The following is a 6,139-nucleotide window of genomic DNA, read 5'->3' as shown; positions in this document are numbered from 1 at the left end:
CAGAACGTCCGAATTCAGCCTGCTGCCTTTCCTCCGCAGGGGGTTATTTACTGCGCAGTCCAGAAAGGATCTCTCCCGACTTCTTCCAAAGTGCTCCCTGAGAGCACAGCATCTGTCGCTCCTCGAATCTCCAGCTGCCTCTTTAAGAGAGGCTTTTCCCTTCTACCCTTGTCATCACAAAACACAGAAGTGGAGCCACAGAGAACCACACTACAAAGAATTGTGGCTCGAAATGAAGGCACGGACACAACATTCAGAGCCAGGCGTAGTTCATTCTGCATAGATGTACGCACGGCGAAGTCCAAACCGCTCCTTTCGGATGTGCGGAGAAGAGCCCGCAGATCGGAGAAAAGCCCCCGGCTGCAGTGGCGCTTTCTCGGGTACGGTTTAACAAGACACCGCGGCTGGAGGCTGAAAGCCGCAGTCGGCGATAAGCGCGATTCTCGGGCAGCAACGGCAATCGCTCCGGAGCAGTTCACCGCGAGTGCCACTTCCGAGCCGTGAGAGCGAAGTTGTGCCGTTCTGAAGCCCAGAACGTCCGAATTCAGCCTGCTGCCTTTCCTCCGCAGGGGGTTATTTACTGCGCAGTCCAGAAAGGATCTCTCCCGACTTCTTCCAAAGTGCTCCCTGAGAGCACAGCATCTGTCGCTCCTCGAATCTCCAGCTGCCTCTTTAAGAGAGGCTTTTCCCTTCTACCCTTGTCATCACAAAACACAGAAGTGGAGCCACAGAGAACCACACTACAAAGAATGGTCGCTCGAAATTCCATAATGTATGTGTATGCTCCTCAAGTGTTAGTTAGTTAGTTAGTTATTCGGTGCTGGAGAGGTTGCTCTCACACCAGAAAAAATACCAAACCAGACAAACAGAAAAACGAACAAAACACCTCTCAGGTGTATGTTGTCACATTGGAAGGGTGTTGCAGGAGCGCCCGGAGGAATATTAAATAAGAAACTAGGAACATAAAGGGAATAGTGGGACCAGTTTTCTAATTGAGTACCTAATCAGGAGAGACCAAGTGCTGGATGTTTGTGGAAGTTGAAGAATTGTGCGGTTTGATTTGTGGATTTTGAAAGGAATGAGACAAACTGTTTTGGTGGTATAAGAAAGGTAATTGTTACTGGTATACAGAAGTAGAATGGAGGGTATGTGGAAGTGTAACTGAGGGTGCGACAAAGGAAAAAGGGTTAAAGAGAAAGTGAGTTAATCAGTGCTGGTGTGAGAGCAACCCCCCACACCGTTTCCCCGCGAGCAGAACTTGGTGTGAGAGAGTGAGCTGCAGCCGGAGACTTCTGCTGCAAACAGCATTACTTGCAAAGGGGGAGGTGAGAGGAGAGGGCAGGGCACTGGAAGTGAGACTAGCCTCTGCAGAGAGAATCCCAGTGTTGGTACTGGGAGCCTCTGGAGAGGAGGAGGTAAACTGGGAATAACAGCAGCTGTTAGTGTCACGGCACTGGAGTAGGGCCGTAGGATCCAGGGATCCACTCAGAGAGAAATGGGGAAGGGGGGGCTGGAAGAGCCCAGAGAGAGCTCTTCCCCATCGGAATGAAAGTAATGCGTAAATTACTGAGAAAGAGGGGACAATTTCTGCTTGCATAAATGAAGGATGAGAATTTGGGAAGTCTACCCTAGCAGTTCCACTGGTTAAATTACAGCTAGGAGAGCAGGATAAAGAAGTTTATCTTTCGTGGATGATATCCACGCGGGTGCATCTTACTGCCCGTAGATGATTTTGTAACAACAGAAGCAGCCAATCCCCAATAAACACACCAATAATGGCTTACTTTTTGGGATTAATTGAATACGGCCCGAGAAAACAAGTAGGAAGACATAAATTCTTGTACATGCCAGGTTACTCTGGCAAGAAAGTAAATAAAACTGAAATTAAGGATCAAACAATATTAACTGATTGCGAATTGTAAATCTGCCTTTAACACAAACAGGGAAAAACAAGGTTATAGCCCCAGAGACAGAGCAATATTTCATCAAAAACCTCTGGCAAACACCTGGAGAACTCCTTCAAAATTGCAACTGCTTCCCTTGAATCAGACACTGATGCATTCCCTTCACAAAAGCAAGGTCCAGATTCCCACTAGTGTTATGCTTTCTCATTTTATGTTTTAGTCATACGTTACTAAGAAGCTTTGTTACTCATGTATACTAAGGACACGTTATCTTCAGCCCAAGACAATGACTCTTCAGCTAATGCCACCCAGGCAAGCCGGATGATTGGTGATGCTGAAAAGGCTCAGGAACATTCTTTCTTTAAACAGGCCAAAGTCCATTCAAAGTTCAAAACTTGGCAAAATTCAAGCTTCATATTTATTTACACAATAATATTATTGGAGTATGGATCAGAGAAATAAATAAGTCCCATTCTTGCAAAACCTGTTGCTGGTTCCATTGCACTCTTCTGGAAATCTGCACATAGAGAAATGAAATTCAGGAAGATTCCTGTGTTGATGCAGCAGATGTTCGCTGGGATGATCGTGGGAGAGAGCTGTCATTAGAAAACTGTCATGTTAATTCACAAAGCATATCAAGAACAAGACAGCACCAAAGCTGAGAAACAAAGGTGTTTTTTCCTAAGACAGATAAGATTTCAAGAGAAGATGCTGCTTTCCACAAAGCATAGAATTTTTGTTTTTTAATTTTATTTTTATTTTTAAATTAGTAAGCAGAACTGGATATATCCACAGCCCATAACAATTCATGGAATTCCTTTGTTGTTCTTTCATACCCCTACTTGGGGCTTGGCAATAATCCCCAGTACATACTCAAAGATGGAAAAGCTGCAGTTAGGTTTGTCACAGGAAGCAAGCTTCTGAAGTCCCTGCAACAGTATAGTACATAAGTGCTGTTTCCCGTTATGAAGAGAATCCCAACAAGAATTGTTAGTACCAATAAGTGACAATAGATGGCAGCCGAGACCATGAAATACTCATCTTGCTGTATCTCACTGCAGAAACGGCATTTCATTCGCACGGTAAGTCCGATACTTTTAGAGAACTACTGAAAGAGACGGTAGGCCAGCTGGATTCAGAATATGAGAATATAACTCCCAGAGCCTAGCCCTGTCTGCACTCCCATAGATATGGGCACTCAGATGTGAGACCACATCTGGAATACTCCATCCTGAATGCAACACTAGCATACTGCTGACCGTCCCTGTTTTGTATGATCAGAAAAGTGTTATTATTGCCATGAAGTGACATATTACCTTTCATTAACCCTTACATTTCCGAGATGATTGTGTTTTGTCTCCTTTTGTGACATCCATTCGTCACCCTCTCAGTTGGAGGACTGATAGCATTGAGATCTTATTTCTTCACAAGCGATCTTACTTCTTTAGAAGTTTAAAGCAACTATTTCTTCTTCCAGGTTGTTATAGAGATAGTGAATTTTTCAACTGCAATGTAAAACTCGGGGGTGTTATAGAATAAATAGAGTAGATATGCTAAGCCAGTTTAAGTGACAACACTTTTCGGGAAGAGAGGATAAAGTTAAGGAATGAAGCAAGTCATTAATCTGAGCAAAAGTGAAAAAAAAAAAAAAAAAAATCAGGGGAGCAGAAAAATGGATAGATGGGGCAGGCACAAATCAATAGCAGGACTGTCATTGAAATCAACAGGAGGCAAGTTTTGTTCCCCAAAGAAGGACAATTTTTGCAATGACCCTCATTGTCCACTTTGCATCATATCTCTTTGAAATTCTAGGCCCATTCCTTCCATCTTGAATGCAGGATTGCATATCTGTAATTCTGTGAAACAAGAACATTCTGCCTCTAAAACAATTTTGCTCACACTTCCGCCTGCTCACCCTGCCACATCATCTGCCTCCTGGAGCAGCCCAGCCTGGCCAAGGGATGGATGAGACTGATCAATTTCCTCAAATTATGAGCCACACTGATATTACTGATAAATACAAACGTTCAGATAATAGATGCAAAATATATTATATTGCATAAACATCATCTTTAAATGATATAAAAAATTAGTCTCACCATCTTATTTGTCTGATAAATTGACAAATAATTTAGAAGGACATGGAAGAAGATGAATGGGCGAAACACATCCATCTGTTCCAATAACAAGTAAAGTGCTGTAAGTTTCCCTTGAATTTGTCGAATAACCTGCACAGATCTTCAAAAAACATTGTGAATTCTAACCAAAATGTATCTGTTACAGAGGGATTAAACCATTATAAGTATATATAGTATAAAGTACATACAGTACTAAACATTTTGAAAAAGGCAATGAAAAATGAAAATTTGTATAGAATTAAAATTGAGATTTTGAAGTAGTGAGTGAATGGTAATCAAAGAAATAAAGTGAAAATTTAGATTTTGTTGAATCCCAGGGAGTATACTCATGCAGGCAGTCCAGTTCGCTAATGTAGCTATCATTTCATATGGTCCTAAACTAAACCCATATGGTCCTAAACCCTAAACCCAACCCTAACCCTACCGTAAACGTAACCCTACCCTAATCCTAACCCTAATCCTATCCCTAACCCAAACCCATACCCTAACACTTACTCTAACCCTAACACTAACCCTAACCCTAAACCTAACCGTAACCCTAACCCTAACCCTAAACCAAACCCTAACCCTTACCTTAACCCTAACCCTAACCCTAACCCTAACTCTAACCCTAACCCTAACATTACCCTAACCCTAACCCTAACCCTACCCTAACCCTAACCCTAACCCTAACCCTACCCTTAACCCAATCCTAAACCTAACCCTAACCCTAAACCTAACCCCAACACTAAACCTACCTTAACCCTAAACCCAAGCCTAACCCTACCCTAAAGCTAACCCTAACCCTACCCTAACCCTACCCTAAACCCAAACCTAACCCTAACAATAACCCTAATCCTAAACCTAACCCTAACCCTAACCCTAACCCTAACCCTAACCCTAACCCTAACTCTAACCCTAACCCTAAACCTACTCCTAACCCAAATCCTAAACCTAACCCTAACCCTAACCTTAACGACAACCCTAATCCTACCTTAACCCTAAACCCAACCCTAACCCTACCCTAAACCTAACCCTAACCCTAACCCTAACCCTAACCCTAACCGTAACCCTACTTCTAACCCAAATCCTAACCCTAACCCTAACTTTAACCTAACCCTAACCCTAACCCTAACCCTAACCCTACCCTAACCCTGACCCTAACCCTAACCGTAACCCTACCCTAACCCTACACATACCCCTACCCCTAACCCTAACCCTAACCCTACCCTAACCCCAACCCTAACCCTAACCCTAAACCTAACCCTAACCCTAACCCTAACCCTAACCCTAACCCTAACCCTAACCCTAAACCTAACCCCAACCCAAAACCCAACCCTAACCCTAACCCTTACCCTAACCCTAATCCTAACTGTAACCCTAACCCTAACACTTACACTAACCCTAATCATAAATGTAACCCTAACCCTAATCCTAACCCTACCCTAACCCTAACCCTAACCCTACCCTAACCCTAACCCTAACCCTAAACCTAACCGCACCCTAACCCTAACCCTAACCCTAACCCTAACCCTAACCCTAACCCTAACCCTAACCCTAACCCTAACCCTAACCCTAACCCTAACCCTAACCCTAACCCTAACCCTACCCTAACCCTAACCCTTACCCTAACCCTAACCCTAACCCTAACCCTACCCTAACCCTAACCCTAACCCTAACCCTACCCTAACCCTAACCCTAACCCTAACCCTAACCCTAACCCCAACCCTAACCCTAACCCTAACCCTAACCCTAATTATTCGTCAATTTATCAGAATAACAGTACTATACATTTTGAAAAATTCAATGAAAAATGAAAATTTGTATAGAATTGAAATTGAGATTTTGAAGTAGTGAGTGAATGGTAATCAAAGAAATAAAGTGAAAATTTAGATTTTGTTGAATCCCAGGGAGTATACTCATGCAGGCAGTCCAGTTCGCTAATGTATCTGTCTTTTCATATGGTCCTAAACTTCTACATTAGATTCAGTTGTTGCTTGCCTGCTTGTAGTCAGAACTCCAGAGAGATTTCCCTTTGGAATGTTAAAAATTGAGTTCTCCTGAATCAGCTTCCACAAAACAAATGTTCCTCACACAAACTTCCTCACACAAGGCTAC

At 43.0% G+C, this 6,139-nt stretch overlaps 1 long non-coding RNA gene across 2 annotated transcripts in view; it reads right to left on the bottom strand.

Annotated features, from left to right (window-relative positions):
* Window positions 1-555: 555 nt before the first annotated feature.
* The window catches only part of LOC125692936 (uncharacterized), a 170,487-nt gene continuing 164,903 nt past the window's right edge, over window positions 556-6,139 (bottom strand). For both annotated transcript variants that reach the window (XR_007376939.1, XR_007376938.1), the window contains exons 2-3: window positions 4,952-5,134; window positions 556-4,921 (exon numbers count right to left, since the gene is read on the bottom strand). This is a non-coding gene — a long non-coding RNA (uncharacterized LOC125692936). The remainder of the gene's footprint in view (window positions 4,922-4,951; window positions 5,135-6,139) is intronic.

This window comes from Lagopus muta, chromosome 5 (genome assembly GCF_023343835.1).
Source record: "Lagopus muta isolate bLagMut1 chromosome 5, bLagMut1 primary, whole genome shotgun sequence".
NCBI classification, from domain to species: Eukaryota; Metazoa; Chordata; class Aves; order Galliformes; family Phasianidae; genus Lagopus; species Lagopus muta.
The sequence above is the reverse complement of the archived record's forward strand: the minus strand, read 5'-3'. Positions and strand labels throughout refer to the sequence as shown.